General features: G+C 43.3%; 1 protein-coding gene across 3 annotated transcripts in view; it reads left to right on the top strand.

Moving 5' to 3' along the window:
* The window catches only part of adam12a (ADAM metallopeptidase domain 12a), a 166,141-nt gene that overhangs the window by 11,702 nt on the left and 133,516 nt on the right, over positions 1 to 20,923 (top strand). The gene's annotated exons all lie outside the window — the stretch shown is intronic.

The raw sequence follows: 20,923 nt of genomic DNA, 5'->3' as shown, positions 1-20,923 counted from the left end.
GTGCTGGTTTATAAACAGAGAAAGGCGAGTGAGCGGTTCTCTTGTTCTCCCGCTGGTAAAACAGAGCGTTTCAGTGAGAGTTTTATAAAGGGTCAGATATTATGGTCTGTTTTCAGGTTCCACTGTAAAATAACTCCACACTGCAGAACCTCAACTCCTTTATTTACCTCCTGAGAAGGCCTTGAGGACACCGGGTGGTGCTCTGAGTACCGTGGAAGAATTGGAACTGAATTAGGATTGAATTAGCCACAAACATTTTACATAGTTAAAAGAAGCAGCATAATGGCCAAAACAGACCTAAATACTGCACAAAGCTGACACACATTTTTAGCAAGTCCAAACAGCTGGTCTCCATAACTGGATCTTAAGCCCTGATTTTTACCAGTTTAAAATTGGTATCAAATCTATAGTAGGATTTATTTACGTTACTGTGCATCAAAATAAAAGTCACAAATACAAACAGACTGTAAGTCAAAATAAAAGTCACTAATGCAAATAAAGCAGTAACAATGATGATGCTTTCCGACTGAAAGCTAAAATTACTTGCATTTTGTAGTTTGTTCCAAAAAATGATCCAATCCGTAACTCAGCAGCCATGATCTGGTCCAAACTTTCCTGATCCATTGCACCACTATAACCAGTTACGTCTGCTGTGGAACAGTTTTGGAGGTTTGGAATTGAGCCGTTTTGTAGTTTATGTCCCTACGTGGATTTTACTTCTCAGTGAAGACACAACAGGGTTTGAGGTTCATGATTTGTCACTTCCAGGCAATAAACCCTCATTATTTGCCATTATTGACACACAATTGTTTCAATGGCACCTTTTTAATCAATCCTGCAGTCGGAATTGTATCCGTAATCCATCATGATGTTTTCTTGCGGCTAAATTTCAGATTAGTGTCTCTTCCTCTCAAGGCAACTCAGTTTACAAACATCAGTCCATAAAAAATGCAAGAAAATCAATAAAAACTCCTGGATAAAGGAATGAATAAATCCAGGAATCAAATCAGGGCTATTTCAAATGGCCAAAATCAGAAAACAGCTCCGGTCTCTCTGGCCAAGGCTTTTCAAACACTGAGTGAGTGGCCCACTGATCCAGTAGCCCTTGTCCATGAGCTCTGATTATCCCTCTGTCTCGCTCCGTGGTCTACAAGGACTTGTAAATTTGGTGCTCTGAACAGCCTGGAAGCATGGATCAGTGAGCACTGACGCTCAGAGAGCTGCTCTCTGCCCCCAGAGCACAGTGCTGGATTCTGCCACGTGGAGGAATCGCGCTCCACCGGCTTATTGCAGGACCAGGTGTGGCCCAGCCTCCAGCAGCACGGGGAGAGAGAGAGAGAGGCTGATATCCCCACGGAGGTGATCCATCACCCAGCCATTTAACCACTGCCTTCACCCCACACACACACTCTCCACAGTGTGTGGCCTCAGAAACTCCAAATGCTTCAGCCTGAAGAAGTGGCCTAACACCTGCGTGGTGTTCGCTAGGCTAAGGGTCAACCTTTGAGAACTTAAGCTATAATTCTATGGCATGATGGCATATATAATATATATATATATATATATATATATATATATATATATATATATATATACACACACACACACACACACACACACACACACAGTCTTGTGCCGAAGTTTTGGCACCTCCACTACAAATCCACTACAGTTATAATATATATATATATATATATATATATATATATATATATATATATATATATATATATATATAAAATTTATTTATTTATTTTTGCAGAATTTAGAGACAGCATTTATTTACTGAATTTAACTAATTGTAGTTAAACAAGGCATATTTAATGTGGCACTACTTTTGTTTTTTTTTTTACTGTAATTCAGTTTTTCATTTTTCGGTTTTAAAACATGCTTATTTAAGTTACTAAACTAAAGATGTTGTAAATTATTTACTTATTATTTTTGAATAATAAGAGACACATGCTTTTGCCTAAGGCTGTTAATCTATTTAAAATAATAATAATAATAATAATAGTAATAATAATAATTTAATTTAATAATAAAATAAATTGTCATACTTACTACAACCACTATGAGCCTGTCAGCAACCAGTTATGACTGAAATCGCATATTCTTGCTGTTCACTCTGAAGACTGTATCAGTTAATAACACAATCGATTAAAAAAATGATCGAAATTCCACACTTATTGCTAGTTCTGTGGTAAGGAATTTTTTTAATTAATAAACATCACAGTTATATTGCACTTGTGGCCCAAACTGAACCAGTATGTATTATCCTGTCATAAACATATGCCTCTGAATGTTAAACCATGCTAAATGACATAGGAAAGGTTGGGTTTTATGCTATTATTCTCAGGCTAATGCCAGTGCTAATGACCATATTAGCATGGTCATTAAAATGATGAGCTTGGGACTGACGATGCTAATGACCCATCGCATTGTCTTTAAACGGCTTGGTAGATCATAAGGGTAAACAACATTTATGGTTAAATTAAATAATTAAGGAATAGCCACTGTTATTTTCTGTGCGAATTGACAGGAGTACTGGGGTTAATGTACTTTACCCATTTCCCAATGCAAAGCGATCCCCATTTAAATGGTACCATGCACCGGTCAGCACCACTGACCGTTAAAGTTAAAGTGAGCTTCTTGAAGGTGATTAAAAGCATGAGAAATGGTCAAGAGTAGAATCTGAGACACTGTCTGGACAACTGGGTCAGAACATCTCTGAACATCAGGCAGGTATTGTGGGGCATTCCTGGTATACAGTGGTCAGTATCCACCAAAGGATAACCAGAGAACCGGTGACAGGGTCATGGGTACCCAAGGCTCGCTGATACTCATGGAGGCCCCACCTCACAACTTGGTTACAGATCTTGGATCTGCTGCCAATGTTAGTCCTGGTGGCAGATCCCAGTACAGCAGTACACCTTCAGAGGTCTTGTAGAGTCCATGCCTCGAATGCACAAAGGGAAGCTTCTCAGTATTAGGCGGTGGTGTTAATGTTCTGGCTGACTGGTGCACAGTAGTGTGGTGTCTGTATGTCATCTCGAGCCCCCAGTTCAGTATTGTACGGGACCATGGCCATAGTAAAGCGCTACGGACATTTGAAGAGTGCCCAGTTGTGCGTCTTTGATCCAAGCCGAGGCGCCACATGACTCGCTGTGTCCTCCTTTGCCGCTGCTGTTCTCCAGCTTTTTGGAAAGGTCATGAGGGGTTATCTCAGTCCACGCTGGCTCCTCTCACTGGCCTCTTTTCCACACAGGAGCATATGGTGGAGCTGGGGCTCACCCTGCATGCCAAAACCCAGGGGCAGGCGTCCTCTGGGTCTTAGTGCTAGGCCGCCCATGTGCTACTGCTGAACTGCTGAAGGCTGAAAAGTATTCCTTGCCGACAGCTTAACAGAATAGGGGCCTAGGTTGACTGCGTTTAATTGGGCGGCTGGCCTACTGAATATGCTAATGGTCTGCAAATAGCATGCGGGCATGTCCGTTTCAATGTCGGGCAGAATTCTTGTATCTCCATTTTTGATGTTAACTTTCCTGTAAATTTCCCAGATTTGGAGATACACTACATGTCCAAATGTTTGTGGACACCCCTTCTGATGGATGCATTCAGCTACTTTAAGTTAAGCACCTGTTGCTGATACAGATGTGCAAATGCATCCACACACACAGCTTGTCTAGTCCCTGTTTAGAAGTACTGCCAATAGAATAGGACTCTCTGTGAACTGTTGAATGATGAATGGCTCCAAATGATGGAGTTGGGGGAGTTGGGAATGAGGTGGGGTGGTGATCATCCATCATCCTGATCTCACAGAGTTCTAATTGTCTGCAGCGAAATCCTCACATCTTCTACCCTGGACAGTACAGACAGTTAATACTCTTGATTTCAGAAGAAACAATGAACGAGCAGGTGTCCCAATACTTTTGTCCATATAGTGTACAATGTTTTAATCAGCTGGAACCTGAACATGGGTAAGAGCAAATATTTAGGTATGATTTAAAAGCACCTTATTTCAGCCTGGATTTTTGTCTAGGATGGAGATACAAGGTTTTTGAGTCTAGCCACTGCACTACAGCATTACCGAGCCAAGCCTGATTTTGCTCACCCTGATTAGCACTGAGCTGTTGAAAACACTGAGCTGTTGTTTCTGGGGAGCTGTATAGGGTTGACGTGAATGCCCGGCTGCGTACAGCGCGAGCGTATGAGGAAGGCCTGCTCCTCCTCTTCCTCCTGCTCTGTGTAGCTGAGGTGCTGCTGGACGCTTTGAGCCGGTGCCAGACATGTGCTTCCCATGACCGCGAGGAGAGTCGTACACTCACACAGGCCATTTGCTGTGCTCGGATTTGAGTGCCGAGGCATTTGGCCTGGTGTCAGGAGGAGGTGACATCACTGGTACCATGCTGACCAGCAGGAGGCATCATTTTCACCACTTTGCAGAACATCATGTGTGATTTATCAGACCATATGCTGGGTGATGTCATGTTCAGAGAGGGAGAAGGAGCCACGGTATGTGAGTAAAGGTCTGTGGGAGGGAAGGAGAGAGGCAGAGGACCTACTGGACATTAAGGACTCTATTCGCAAGAGACTCGTTTGACTTTGGACCCTTGTTTTTTTTCAGCTCTGAAAACACACGACTGTCCCACTCGATGACCTTTAACGTCCCTTGTGTAATGCACACATGTTCTCGACTCTGAGTGTTTCCTAGAGTAATTGTGGTCACCGAGGGGCCATTGCTACTTCTTGGCTGCCGGTACGAAAGAGCAAGCCGGGAGACAGTTGGGATGCTACTCGTACTGTTTCTCCTTATGCGTTACAGATAGTGCTGGGCGATATGGTAAAAAAAATACTATATCACGATATTTAAAGACGATATTTATCACGATACATATAATTGCAGACTAAAAACATCAGTATCAGATTCTTATAAACTACTATTCAGATCCTCTCCTGTGCTGAATACAGTGATTTATACTCCATAACATCTAATTAAACCAGTCTAATTACAATGTCAGTAATGAAACCTGCAGCTGATCAGTAGATGTTTATTAAGCACTAACAGTCTCCTCTATGTGCTTAGAAAAGTAATATAAAATAATATCATCACAGGGTGCAATAATCTGTAAATATTTTTGTTATTGCTTTTTTACTTCTTATTTATATTGTGTATATAGTGTAAATTATTTATCTACACTGAGACACTGAGAATTTCCCCACTGTAGGACTAATAAAGGATTATCTTATCTTATCAATAACAAAATTTATCATGATACGATAAAATATCGTCATATTGCCCAGCTCTGCTTACAGGGATATATATATATATATATATCATATTTTAGAGATACTTTCTTAGTCTAAAAATACAGCCCTAGACATAAAAAGAAAAGTGTAAAAGAAAAGCTAAATCTTTAGCCAATCAGGACAGTGGGATCTGAAAACAGAGTACAACACTGTAGTGGTCAGAGGTTTAAATGCAACACTAAATGAACCACTGTCTGTCACCAATAAGTACATCTCATCTAGTGTTGCATTGATACCGTATTGGTATTGGCGACAATAGCACCATGTAGATACCATAAAGCTTACTGACTGTTTGTATATGTCAGCCCCTCGGTATCGCGCCCTCCCCCAGGGCAGCCGCCCACAGGCTCACAGGACTTTTGTTGGTTTTCCGTTCTGGTTTTGATTCATGGACTCGGTTCTTGTTCATTTGCGTTCGTGTATCCTCGGTTCAGAGTCTTGATTCGGTTCAGTGTTTGATTCAGGCTCATCACGTCATGTTTGGTTAATGTGTTTCACCTGGGACGGGGGGTACTTAAGGGGCTTCAATGCTCAGTTCGAGGCCAAGAATTAAATGGTTTGGAACCTTGAGGTACCCCGAGAGGTTCACGTCTCTGACCACAGTGTGTTTAGGCCACCCTGTGGTTCAAGTACTCTCGCTCCAGCTAGGCGACCCTCTGCCACGCAGCAGTTCCAGGTTGGGTCGGCCTAGCCGCTCTTGCCAAGTAGCTGGTTCCCCAGCTATACCCCCGGTCTCAGGTCTGTTTGTTTTCACCCTCTTGTTTGCCATGTTCTGGTGTTGTTGATAGATGTGTTCACACATTCATAAATAGTTATTACCATTAAAAAACGTATTTAATTTAATGGATCTTTTATATTAGACCTGTTTGTTTCCATGTGGTGTTAAACTCAGAAGTTGAGTTTCAGCAGCTGGTTTAAAGGAAACACTGACGTTTAGTAGCTTTTACACAGAGACAAGTGACTGAATGAAGAAGCACTTCCTGTTTCTAAACTGGCTTTTTTTTCAATGTGAAATGTGAATTTAAACATCATTTAAAAGCTGTTTGGTCGAACTTACCCAGATTTTGCTTCCCTACCTGCACGTATTTCTGCATTGTGGCATTTATATTGTTCCAGCTCTAAAACTTTTCAAATGTGCAGTTCCTCAACCAGTAAACTCTGTGCCTTCGATCTTATAATATCTTATTTGGGATAAGATATAAAAAAGTACAACCTATAAAAAGTGAAAGACTATTAATATCAGGATTTACTGTTTATAGCCGTCTATCCAGTATTTATATATTTAAGTTGGTATCGGTGCTCGGTATCGGCAGATATTCGAAAATCTGGTATCTGTATCACTGTAGGATAGGTAAAGTTGGTATCAGTGTATCCCCAAAATAAACTATTCATTAATAACCAATCCTGTGTTTTTGACAATCGATACAGTACTGCAAAACATAACATCGCAATACTTTGATATACTGATGATTTGTTACACCCCTACCCTCCATTACCTACAGCATGGGTGTCCAGTCTTATCTGCAAAGGGCAGCTATCTGAGTATCAGCAGGCTTTCATTCATCTCAGGCTGGAGCACACCTGATTCTGCTTGTTTATTGAATTGGTCTCAGGCTGTAAACAATTGATCAGGTGGGCTCTTGCTTTGTTCGGATGAAAACCTGCAGTTGCGCCGGCCTTTTGTGGATCAGATTGGACGCCCTTGAAAAGGAGCCGTGAATTAAAGTCACAGGAAATCAGAATCAACAATGTGAAATGTGTTTGGAACGAACAAATCCAAAACGCTGTTAAATGTCAGATAAATGCAAAGAAATGTCTCTGATAGATACGGATGTACAAGAAAGAATCAGTCAGCCTCAGTTAGGCCACACTCTTGAGGGCAAATAGGGTTCATCAATTGAAAGGTACGGTAGGGAATCAATAGTGGTGGTTCTGTGGCATCACTTTGCACAGCCCTTTTGGGATATTTATTTTATATCTTCATTATATATATATATATATATATATATATATATATATATATATATATGTAATATAATTTTGTTTTCTATAAAGAAATGCCTTTATAGATATGATGCATTGGCTGCAGAGCTGGCTTTGGCAAGACCAATTGTGCTCTCTCAGGCTCCGGCTGCTGATGGCAGACAGCATGACCCAGGATTCGAGCCAGTGGGGTCATCGTGGCAGCCCCTTAGTCTGCTGGACCGCTCAATGAATAGTACAAAACTGCTACTTGCCTCCTTCAGAAGTGTCCAACCTCATGCTAATGTTACTGCCACACAAAATTATGCCCCCGGCACTAGTGAGGGTGCACCAACACACGCCCCCTTTCGAAATGTGTGTGAAGTCAAGCCTCTCATTTTTCGAACTTCCACCGATGCAACATCACTGGACAACCAACGCACCTGGAGGAAAGCGCCGCACACCCGGCTCCATCACATCAGCCTTGGCAACGAAGTGATTTGGGGAGAGAGCATCGTCTACTTACTCGGGAGAGAGCAAGGCCAATTGTGCTCTCTCTGGCCGATGGTGTCAAAAGGCTTTACTCCGAAACGGTCTACACTGGATTTAATGGGCTTCTGCAGCTACAACCTAGTGGCTGAACGGGTAACTGCAGGGACTTGTGATTAAGGGGCCTCGTACAATGTTGCAGCAACTTACAAAATATGGATCGTGTATGCTCTGACCAGCTCTCCGGATTGGCTAGAAATATCGGCTGAATGCTGATGACCTATTTGGGCTGAAAATCAGCCGTTAATGATACATTGTTGATCGATCCATCCAACTCTAGACCTAATCTGTACCGGGACAAACAGTCAGAAGGATCATATATACACAAAAATGAGGTCATCGTCACTTCCCACATACTTATATGCATCCTTTATGTTGCGTTGGCATGGGTGTTAAGCAGTACATCCACTAGAGGGCAGTTCACGAGTCAAAGGCGGATGTGATGATGTACTTCGTGTCCATGTGGCAGTAGTTGTGTTCTGCTTGAACTATTGGATGCATTGCCCCCATGGTTTGTAGTGGTTCTGCTTTGTTCCAACCGTATCTGGAAGCTTTCAAAAAGGAGCACGAACTCGGTCCTTATCCGGATTTGACGGATTTTCACCCAGATTTGACGGATGTCCTCTAAATTGTACTCTTATGGTGTGACAGCTCTGCAGAATAGTGTACACATACAGCCAGTTTAACATAGAGCCTCTAACATAGAGCCTTCCTATAACTCTTCCTCTTTAAATCTCTGTTCTGTCTCCTTTTCAGTGTACTAATCCAGCACTGTTCACTGAAGACTGCTTTCTGAAGCATTGCTACAAAGCGCATTATTTAAACAAAGACACTGTGAGTGCAGTCATGACTTTAAATACTGTCTCGCTTTTATCTGAGCTAAGAGCCCTGGGCAGACAAGGGAAAATGATAGGTAATGTCCATCACTCTCAATTACACACATTAATCTCCGCTCTCTCTTACACTCTCTTGCCCCAGTCAGTCTTCCTCTGTCACTTTGCTTCTTTTCCTCCTTGTCTTTCTGTCTCTATCTGTCTCTATCTGTCTCTCCGTCTTTGTATGTACGCTGCCAGGCTGTAAAAGTGCTGTAGGGCCACTTAAACCACTGTTGGGCTGAAGAGTTTCAGTGTGTTCTTTTAACAGTGGTTTGGAGACGAAAGCTTAGTATTTAGGCAAAACCTCCTATTCAGACTAAAGATGAAGCTTGATGATGGGCCTGAAGGCCGAGACGTTACACTCTAGGGTGTTTTCTCAGCTTAAGCTAGAGAACGGGACCAGCCGTGTAAAAGATAACCCAAGCCAAGCTCGTATCCAGCTCATCACCCAGCTAACATGTTCATGTGGGGCTCACATGGTTTCCAGGTGGGCATGGGCTATGCATGGGTTTGTACATGCTTTTTTTACTGGTTCCCAGTTCGGCTTCTCGAATGGACTCCATTGTTAATTTCATCCCACCTTAATTTCACATGGGTCCCGTCTAGGCCCGGCATGCCAGGTGGGGCCCATATTTACCCTCTCTTGGTCCCATCACTGACCCTGGTAGGCATCCATATGTGGGGCCAACATGAAAGAACACTTTCTGGTTCCCGGTTGGGCTTCCCAAATGGGCTTCATTGTTCCATCCCACCTTATTCTCACATGGGTCCCATCTATGCCCCTTAAGCAGTGTACAACCCAGGTGGGACCCCTCTTGGTCCCGTCACTGACCCTGGTAGGCATCCATATGTGGGACCAACATGAAACCCAAGGACAGCGCTTTCTGGTTCCCAGTTGGGCTGCCCATAGTTTGGAGTCCCATTGTTAATTTCATCCCACCCTAATCTCACATGGGTCCCATCCAGGCCCTGCTTGCAGTGTACAACCCAAAAGGGGCCCATATTTAACCCCTCTTGGTCCCCTCACTGACCCTGGTAGGCATCCATATGTGGGACCAACATGAAACCCAAGGACAACACTTTATGGTTCCCGGTTGGGCTACCCATACACACCCCATATGGACATGTTAGATAGCAAATAAGCAGAATACTGGCAGAGCAACATCTGTCCTGGTAAATTTAGGGAGTTAGTGATAACCCGGCTCACATGGGTGGAGCGTGAACTTGGTGGGTTCCAGGTAGGCATGGGCTCTGTGTGGGTTCGTACATGTGTTTTTACTGGGACCCAGTTGGGCTTCCCAAAAGGGGCTTGATTGTTACATCCCACCTTAATCTTACATGGTTCCCATCTAGGCCCTGCATGCCCATAATTAAGCCCTCCTGGTCCAATTATTGACCCTGTTGGGCATCCATATGTAAGGCTAACGTGAAACCGAAGGACAGCACTTTTTGGTTCCTAGTTGGGCTGCTCATACACGTCCCATATGAACATGTTAGCTGGCCAATAAGCAGAAGACTAGCAGAGCAACATCTATACTCTAGCTGATCCTTTAGCTACAATACACATGTAAAGGTGTAGAGCCAAACCATTGACCACATTTATAATTCAGCCAAAAAATAAATAATCCCAAATAATCTCACAATTATAAACAGTTTAACAAAGAAACAAAGCAAACTAAAAGCAAACCTACCCTACAAACCTATCCACCAAGGATTCAGCCTGCCTTACGGCTTCATAGCAGGCCATAAATTACAAGTGGAGCCCTTTTCTTCTAATGGAGGGGGTACACGCTTCTCACCCAGCTCTCAATTACTCTCTAAGTCTAAATTTGGTTGCAAGGTGAAAGTTGAAAAGACTGAATTTTACTATGGTGTTTTGCTTACCAGTGTAAACCTCTGCCCCTGTTCGTACTGCATTGGGCGGCGGCCCTTCACCGCTGCAAATACCCATCCCACGTCCCATGAGTCTCGTTCTTTTCCATAACGTCAGCATGTGAAGTTTTTGAACAGCAGCGATTATGTTCAGAGAGGCTAGACTGGGTTTATACACGACATTTTCATATTAGGGCTACGTGTGGTCCGAAAAAGATGGAGTTCAGGCTAAACTTGGACCAAATCACATCGTCTCTTTTTGGGATAAATAAAGTTCATGATGGGCCGATCAGATTTAGCCTAAAAAACTGGTGTAAAGTGTTATCCATGCTGTTAAATGGGCCTAAATGCTGGTATCACTCTGTGGTTCAGTGTGTAATCTGCTTCACACCAAGTCCAAACATGACATAGACCAGACATGCTGTAATACCCACATACTGTAATAGGTTGTTAACTCTTCCCAAAGGTCTTCAGATGTCTCTGACACCCCTCTGTGCTCAGCAGGGGGTAGGACCTCTCCCAACCCTCTTGCTGTAGCAAAATGCAAATGAGAGAGAGAGAGAGAGAGAGGGATCTTTTCTCAGTGTTATCACTGCTATCAGTCATTGAATAGCAGGTCGTAAAGACATTTTATGCACCTAACGGAGCACATCAGACTGTCACTGAATCCTACAGTGCTGTAGAAGAAGCTTTGGTCCTCATATACCCGTATCTTCTCAAGAATTCACTCAAATTAGGCTTTTTTTTTCCATCTCTGTTACAAACATGGTTCTTCCATGGCATCAACGGTGAAACCTACATGGTATCGCGCCAGAATTGTAACCCTGCTACCAAAAGACCTGTTCATTTGCACGTTTTTCTTGCCATGCGCCCCCCCCCAGGTAGTGACCACCCAGGACAGCAAGATTTTGCTAGCTAATATGCTAGCTAGCATCTCACCGTTCGTTGCCGTTAGTAACGGCAATGTGCATTTGAGCGTGCAGTACGTTTGCTGTCTGTGCAAATTCCTCAGACCCCTTATCAAACACACACGATACAGACCGCCATCTTGGCCACAGGTGCGTATAACGTGTGTTGAGTGTAGCTAAGCCTACATTTCAGCCGGCGTGGTCTTTCAGCAGCATCATTACGCTTGAGGTGTGATACCAGGTTGCAAGGAACCATTTGTAGCACCAGTGTAAAGCATTAGTAAATAGTTTTAGCTCCTATTTCTAAAGAAGGCAAAGTGTCCACAAACTTTTGTCCGGCAGTATTTATTTATTTAGTTTTCTCTGTATGTCAGTGTTTGTAGCTACCAGCCCCCCTTTCCCTTCTCCTTTTAAAATGTTTTCTGTGTTTGCAGCAATCCTCGTGTCGCCAACGGCTTTGTTCTTCATATTTAATCAAATGTGATTCAGGCATCAGTCTGCCGGGAGGCTGAGTGGAGAACTCGAGGCTGCGACTGCACCATCGGTTGTTTTGGACAGAGCTATTATTCACAACAACACTAGCTGAGAGAGGGTCAGCTCGGTAATGAACAACAGAGGAGGAGAAGCCAGACGATGGGGAAAGAAGGGAGGAGAGAAGACATGAAAGGAGAAGAGGACAGAAGAAGAAGCGAGAGGAAGATGGAGAAAGAGAGGGGTGAGAAGAGAAGAGTAGAGGAGAGTGGAGAAGCCTTGAGAAGTGGCAGGAGATGAAAGGATGAAAATGAAAGGGGGAGATGAGAGGAAAGAGGAGGTGAGCAAGAAGAACAGGGAAACTTTGAAGATGGGAAGAAGAGAGGAGATGAGAAGAAAGGAGGAGACAAGAAAGAGGAACATTAAAAGTAGGAAAAGAGGAAGAGAAAGAACAGATGAATAAAGGAGGAGGAGAGACCGGAGACGAAAGGAGAAAATAGACAGTAGGAGAAGAAAAGACGAAATCAATAGGGGTGATGGATACAAGGAGAAGATGTGAAGAGAAGGGAGAAGTGGAGAGATGAGTAAAAATGAGTGGAGGGTGGAGAAGAAAGGAGAAAATGGGAAAAAAAGGAGGAGGTGAGGAGAAGGGAGGTTAGAAAGAGAGGAGGAAATGAGGAGAAAAAGGAGATAAAGAAAATGTAAAGAGGGAGAAGAAGAGAGGAGGTGGGAGAAGGAAGAAGGAACGGTGGAGAGACTGGGAAGACTGGAAAGAGGAAGGAAAGAATAGTGGGGAAATAATGGGAAGAGGGAGAAGAGTTGAAGGGGGTAAGAAAGAGGAGCAAATGAGAAGGAAAAGGAGAAGAAAGGAGAAAATGGAAAAAGGGAGAAGATGAGAAGGGTGGTTAGAAAGAGAGGAGGAAATGAGGAGAAAATAGAAGGAAGGAGAAGATGAGAAGAACATTAGGAGAAGGGAGGTTAGAAAGGGCAGAGATGAGAAAAAGGAGTAGTAAAATGGAGAAGAGTTGAAGGGGGTAAGAAAGAAAGGAGTAAAAGAGTAGAAAAGAGAAGAAAGGAGAACATAAAAAGAGGGAGAAGAAGGGAAGAAGAGTGGAGGTGGGAGAGGGAAGGAAGAAAGGAGGAGAGACTGGAAAGAGGTAGAAAGAATAGTGGGGAAATGATGGTAGATGGAAAAAAAAGGAGTAGCGAATGGAGAAATGGAAAGAGGGAGAAGATGATGAGAAGGGAGGTTAGAAAGAGAGGAGGAAATGAGGAGAAAATGGAAAGAGGGAGAAGATGAGGAGAACATGAGAAGATGAGGAGAAGGGAGGTTAAAAAGAGAGGAGGAAATGAGGAGAAAATAGAAAGAGGGAGTAAAGAAAAGTGGGGAAGTGATGGGAGATGAGAAAAAGGAGTAGCAAATGGAGAAATGGAAAGAGAGAGAAGAGTGGTGGGGTAAGAAAGAGGAGAAAATGAGGAGGAAAAGGAGAAGAAAGGAGAAAATAAAAAAAGGGAGAAGATGAGGAGAAGAGAGGAGGTGGGAGAGAGAAGTAGTGAATGGAGAAAAGGAAAGAGGGAGAAGAGTTAAAGGGGGAGCAAATGAGGAGGAAAAGGAGAGGAGGAACTAGACCAAGGGGAGGAGAGAAAGGAAGAACATGGAAACAGAAATAAAAAAGTGAAGTGAGGAGAAAGGGGATGAAAGAAAGAGGGAGAAGAAGGAAGAGAGAAATGGAGAATATGAAAGATGAGCTTAGAATGAAGAGGGAAAGAAGAGAGGAGGTGGGAGAAGGAATGAGGAACTAGAAAGTGGGAAAAGACGTAAAGAGGGAAGGAGAGAGCGGTAGAGCAGATAAAAAAGTGAAGTGATGAGAAAGGGGAGAAAGGAAGGAAGGGAGGGGAGGAGAAAAATGGAGAACATGAAAGATGAGCTTAGAATGAAGACGGTGAGAAGGGAGAGGGAAAGAAGAGAGGAGGTGATGGAAAGGATTAAAAAAATGAGTATACAAAAAGGGAGATGGAAAGAGGGAGTTTAGAGAAAAGGGAGAGACGGGGATGAGGGCGATGGGGAAATGATGGAAGATGAGAAAAAGGAGTAGCGGATGGAGAAAAGGAAAGAGACAAGATTTGAAGGGGGTAAGAAAGAGGAGCAAATGAGGAGGAAAAGGAGGAGTAAGGAGAAAATGGAGAAATGAGAGAGGCGGTGGGAGAAGGAAGGAGGAATTAGAAAAAAGAGAGAAAGGCAGAACATGGGAGATGAGATAAAGTGAAGTGAGGAGAAAGAGGGAGAAGAAGGGAGGAGAAAAATGAGCTGAGAAAGGAGTGAGAAGAGAGGAGGTGATTGAATAGATTAGAAAAAATGGAGATGAAAGAGGGAGAAGTCGAGGAGAAGGGAGTTTAGGAAAAGAGGAGAAAATGAGGAGAAAAGGGAGAGATGGGGAAGACGAGAGGAAAGAAAAGTGGGGAAATGAGGGGAGATGAGAAAAAGGAGTAGCGGATGGAGAAAAGGAAAGAGAAGAGTTGAAGGGGCGGTAAGAAAGAGGAGCAAATGAGGAGGAAATGGAAAAAATTGAGAAAATGTAAAATGGGGAAAGAAGAGAGGAGGTGGGAGAAGGAAGGAGGGATTAGAAAGAGGGGAGGAGAGAAAGGTAGAACATGGGAGATGAGATAAAAATTAAAGTGAAGTGAGGAGAAATGGGGAGAAGAAGGGAGGAGAAAATGAGCTGAGAAAGGAGAGAGTGAGAAGAGTGAGAAGAGAGGAGGTGATGGAATAGATAGAAAAAAATGGAGATGAAAGAAGAAGATGGGACGAAGGCCGGAGAGACAGGAGGCGAGGCAGAGTCAGAACGGGACGGGTGTGTAAGGAACAGAGTGGAGTGAGGGACAAAGCCTTGTTTGCCATCGTCTCCAGTCCCCCACAGAAGTTGAGTCTCAGTTCTCGGCTGCGAGAGCTTTAATCAAACGGGGGATGAAAGATGCAGAATTCCATTTGTAGTGCGAAACCAAAGGCTTTTAGGAAATCATTACTTCTGCATGCTCCGTCACGCTGCGAGGAGTTGCTCGGGACAGAAAACAGGCTCTGCTGTCGCTCAGAGGGAGCTTTTTCAGTGCGTTCCAAGGTCACCATATTGAGATGGTGGCGAGTGAGCGAGCGAGCCATGAGGCATGATAGATTTGAGAAGAAATTTCCTCTCAAGTACCTCCAGGTGCACATGTCGGATAGAGACACAGCAAATATGGAGTGAATTTCAAACTTTCATCCCTAGAGGTAGAGACCGATTACATCTCCAGCATTCTGAGCCGTAGCAGACGTACCTCCGATCAGCACAGGCCTGAAAATCTGCAAGTGGATCTTCACTGTAGACACGAACATAATGGAGTAGACAAAGTACATACTCTAAATACCAATCCAGGTTCTGTCTGGGATCCTGGTTTCGATGGTTGGGTTCGAGTATGTTAGATGATCACCACCCCACCTCATCTCCAACCTATCCCATATGTACTGGATGGAGCACCATCCACAGTTCCTCCACTGCTCCACAGCTCTGCAATGCCGGGGCCTTTATACCCCTCTAGCCCACGCCTGGCATTAGGCAGCATGGTGCCAATAGGTTCATGTTTATTTATCTGCTCCAGAGAGTCCTATTCTATTGGCAGTATTTCTCTACAGGGACTAGACAAGCTGTGTGTGTGTTTGCTGTTGAATTAGCGAGTAGTTTGATTGTAAGCCAGTTTTGTGTTACATAAAGCCAGACTGGCAATGCTTTGGAGGCGTTGGTACGGATATTCTTTTATATATTACTATAAAAATGCAAATATTTATTTATTTTATATATTTTGGTTCACACAAGTCTTCCGCTGCTGGATTTCTGTCAACAGTGACCTTTAACAGCTTCATCTCAGTTAATTTACATCTTTTTAATGTAACAGAAAATGAACCAGTACCTAGGGAGCCAATGCACATCAGTCACACACACACAGCTCTTTATAGTCTTTATTAAAGAAATATAAATAGCGAGTCCCCTTGCTGGCCATGAGTGAAAAATGAAAGCAGCAGATCACTAGACATCTTTATTAAGGCCTGTGTTTACACTCGGCTTCATTGGCTGTATAAATAAGCGCTGGAGCCTGTTTTACCGCCGCCTTATTGCATCCAGTCACTTGCAGGCCTATAACTCTCTAATTTACTGACGCTACTACACAGCTCAACCATGTACGCTGGGAGTTTCTTAAATTAACAGCCGTCTCGGGTTCGGGTGTGGAAAAAGTTGCCAGTTTTCGCTTCTGTTAAAACCAGCGCTGCTGCGCTACGGTAACAAAAGCACCCATTCACCGCCAGCTCTTTAACTGCAGCGGGAGCCGATCGGTTATGGCCTTGAAGCCAGTCTTCAAAGCGCTGCCGGAATGACACGGCTGAGGAGGTGATGGGGATTCCATGTGTGTTGTAAGACCGCTCGTAAAGGAGTGACCTCAGCCTAGACGTGAGAGCCACACTGAGGTCAGTGCACTCAAGTGCTCCTCTGGACATCATTAGCCTTCTGGGACTCTAGTAGTAGTCTCTGCTGTGGTTTTAGCTTGTGCGACTGTGTGAATGTGTTGGTCTCTGCTTATATTAATGATGTATTTGTATGACTGTGATGTCTACCCAGACATGCTGGGGGGTGTTAAGTTACCCTGGGTATTCAGTTTTCATTGGCTCTTGTATATAAAGTTAAAATAAATAAATAAATAAATGGTGTTCTATAGCAATAAGTACATATTAAAACTGTACATATTAAAAAGTTGAATCCAAATAAGTACATGTGACATACAATCTACATATTAATAGATGAAAGAATACATAACTGTATTAATTTATTCATTTTGTTCAGTGATGCTACTGGCAACTTGAAATTATCCATGATATTTAAACCAATCAGAATGCAAGGAGATTGGCAGGGGTATCCACCAATATATCAGCCTTCAGTAGCTGCTGTTTAGTATAGTGTCAAGCTATTTGTCATATATATACACATATATATATATGGACAAGGGCCAGGGTCAGTACATCTCCAAAACATCAGGAAGGTCTTGTGGGGTGTTAACAGTGGTACTAATGTTATGGCAATAATTTACAATTTCTTTATTTGCTATATTGCACCATATATTCATAAAAAAAAATGAAGAGCCCATTCAGAACTGATTGGAGGCTAATGCTAATGCTAACATACACACAAACCCTATAGTAACCCAAATCACAGCATCACATTCACCCACTGTTAACCGGTTATTACATACCAGTAGACCTTAGTGCTTAGTGGTTGGTGTGGCGCAAGGGATAACACCAGTACCATTGAGCTGCTACACTAGGGTTCGATTCCCGGTCTGGGTGACTATCCTGTGCTACACCTTGGGCAAGACTCCTAACACTGCATTGGCCCACCTCTGTAATACGAGTAACCTTCAGCTAAATGCCGTTAATGGAAATGTAGACCAACATCAACAGATATCAGTCCAGATATCAGTCCACACAGGAGGTGATTAGACTGCGGTGTTGTAAAGGAGCTGGGAGCTGATTGATCAGGGAGGAGATCAGACTGGATTATAAGATATTAAACATTATAAAACATCATTTTAAGAAAAGTCTCGATGAAACTGAATCAGTCAGTCCAGAAAGTCAGATTACTGAAAATAAAGGGATTTTACTGAACCCATTGCAGCCAATGATGTTTACAAATGTGACTCCTGTCGCCCTCTGTTCTACCGACACATCGGTTTGCTGTAGTTAGTAAGAGGGCAGTTTAGTCAGGTTTAGTTAATCTGTCAGTTCAGTTAGTTAATAATTACATCTTTTACTGGATATCAGTAGTTTCTTCAACAAATTCAGCACCAAGTTGCTTAATTTGATCATTTCCCCACTTTTCTAAAGGTAAATCATCAGATGAGCAATTGCCCTGTTCTGACTTTGGTTTCCGTGGCTACGACGTTCCTGTAGGTCTATTTCTGGTTGTTTTAGCCTCCTCTCCAGCTGTTAAGGTACTTAAGATCTTGATTGGCTAATTATCCAGAGTCCTGCTTTGCACGGTTGTAGGAGTAGATGCTCAGGGTCGAGTGGCCTGAATGACTGAACACTGAGATCTTCTCATCGCTTTCTATTATTATTGTATTATTATTATCATTTATTATTTATTATTAACATTTCTTCTTCTTCTTCTTTCCCACAGTAACCTTTTTTACTTTCTTAGCTTGTTAAATCTTGGTAGGTATTATATTCTATGGCATAAAGAGAAAGTGGGCGAGAGTCAAAGAGAATGAGAAGAGCGAGAGAGGGATGGTAATAAATCACTGTCTTGTCTTACTGATGTGTCAGCTTTCTCAACCAGGACAAAAGGGGCCTTCAGCCATGTGTGTGAGTGTGAGTGTGTGTGTGTGTGTGTGTGCGATGCACTGTTGGGGTCCTTTCAGGTAAAAGGCAGAGTGTGGCACATCCATCTGGTAAACTTAGCACTTGTATATTTATTTATTTTAACAGCAAGGGTTTCTTCCTCGCACACCTCCCACGAGGATCAAGCTTGTACGATCTAGTTCTGATGGTAGATGCTGTATTTTAACCTCAACTGTGGTGAAATCTGTGTGTAGGTCATGTGAGGACATTTTAATGTTATTGGAGATTTCCTCACTTGTCTTGATGGCCGGCTCTTGGGTTGAACTTGGAACTTGGGTCTTTTTGATGATTGAGTGGACAGTGGGACGGCTGATTTCTTTCTGTAGGTCCCATACCCACCTGGAACCCACCCAGCCCACGTCCCACCCATGTGAGCCACACATGAGCATGTTGGCTGGGCAAGGCCTTCTGAAGGCCTTGCCCAGCCAACATGCTCATGTGTGGCTCACATGGGTGGGACGTGGGCTGGATGATCACCACCATCCATCCATTATTCCAGAGAACTCAGTTCTTCCACTGCTCCACAGCTCAATGCTGGGGGGCTTTATACCCCTCTAGCCCACACCTGGCATTAGGCGGCATTGTCCCAGTAGGTTCATGCATATCTGCTCCAGAGAGTCCTATTCTATTGGCAGTACTTCTCTGCAGTGCCAAATGGCACATGGGTGGAACGTGGGCTAGGTGGGTTCCAGGTGTGTATGGGCTCTGAGAGGGATTGCACATGTGATGTTACTGGGACCTGGATGGGCTTCCCAAATGGGCCCTATCCTTACAGTCCATCTAGGCCCTGTGTGCAGTGTACAACCCAGATGGAGCCTCCTGGTCCCATAACTGTACCTGGTGGTCATCCATTTGTGTGTGTTTGTGTGTGACATTAGGTTTGCAGAGCAAACACCAGGCAGGCGGACGGTTTCTGCTGTTGAGCAGTGCGCTCTCCTCAGCTGTGAACTCGTATTGTTTTGACAAGATAACGTCCACAGCGGTTGCTCTCTCTACTCTAGACTGTACACACCAGCTGGTCTTTTTTTCAGAGCTTATTTTACATGGATTTTGATCCCCACTATGCTGTGTGCTGTGATTCTCGGATCGGCCTCTGCAGCGTGCACCTCGTTCATACAGTACTGTGTGTTTAGCTTGCTGGGAGGCACTCCATGGATAACCGTTGAGTGTATTGGATAAACATCTGTGTGACTGTAGTCATTGATTTGTAGAGAAAATCCTCTCGCTCCTGTACATGAGAGAACTGTTAATGAGCTTTAGGTGACTTTACTGTATTGAAGAGCCGCACCTGAGCTTCCGAGGTCAAAGGTGTACCTGGCATCTCTGAAATGGGACGTCCTGGAACGGTGCCACGTGACCGGGTTTGCTGCACATAAGCGAGCACACCAGTCAGTTGTAGCAGGGTGCAGAACTATTGGCACGGGCAAAGGACATGGAGCTGCCGAAGTGAAGGTGTAACGAGAATGGACTTCTCACACATTGAGTTTCTCCCAAAGGTATTTTGTATATATATATATACAAAATTGAGGTTATATATGAGAAAACAAAGATTAACACACACGATTAATCTGCAAACTTTAATTCAGTGACCTATTATTACGTTTTTATTAAGTTATTATTATTATTTATTTTATTTAGTTATAATTATTAGTTAATATTTACCTTTTATTAAGTGATGTAAACACAGCGTCACTCCTGTTGAGCTCGGAGGGTAGATTACCCTTTATTTATGCTGAAATATGGATGAAATCTCACAACTAACTCTATACATACTACACTGAGATATTATAAGAAAAAAAAACTGGTTCCTCTAGACATTTTATTAGGTATAAGGTGTTATTTATCATTTATCATTTTAACTTTGGATTGACACCACTAATTTTAATATATATAGTACTCTGTAGTCTGTTCGTCTCCTTTGCTTGCGATTTCTCAGTGTTTTTGATGCTACTATACCCTGATTTGGAAATAGAGGCAGAGACAGAGTTGAAACATTGAAGGATAAGTGGAAACAAGACAATTAAAGTGGACTTAGAACTGAAACTACTCAAAGCACTTCCTCTTGGGAAAATATAAAAAATGAACACGTCTAAATCCGTGCCGTCGGTTTCCAGGGAGACGGGCATTTCTGCTGCTGGCACGATGTCTAGAAACATTGATTAGGGACATCGCCTGTGGGTGTCGTTGAGGCACTGATAGACTACAGACACTCAAAGGTGGTAGCCTGGCTGAACTGGGAGCACTGTGGAGATTATAATCAAGGATCTGCTGTAAACACAGCTTGATAAACAGTGATGAGCTGCAGCATTACGACTAATGTGCTGTTGGTCCTCAGCGTCCCACCAAAACAGCTTACATTATGAGATTTCTGCAGGTGGTATTTGTGGTATCTGGCACCAAGATGTTCCAGGAGACGTTTTTAGGTCCTATAAGTTGTGAGGTGGACCCACCATGGGTCAGAATTGTCCCAGTGCATCCCACAGGTAAGCAAAGCACATGATACCCGGCCAGCAGTGTTACGTTACTGAAAACAGGGCTCATTGGACCTGACCACCTTC

This window comes from Salminus brasiliensis, chromosome 22 (genome assembly GCF_030463535.1).
Source record: "Salminus brasiliensis chromosome 22, fSalBra1.hap2, whole genome shotgun sequence".
Taxonomy (NCBI): domain Eukaryota; kingdom Metazoa; phylum Chordata; class Actinopteri; order Characiformes; family Bryconidae; genus Salminus; species Salminus brasiliensis.
The sequence above is the reverse complement of the archived record's forward strand: the minus strand, read 5'-3'. Positions and strand labels throughout refer to the sequence as shown.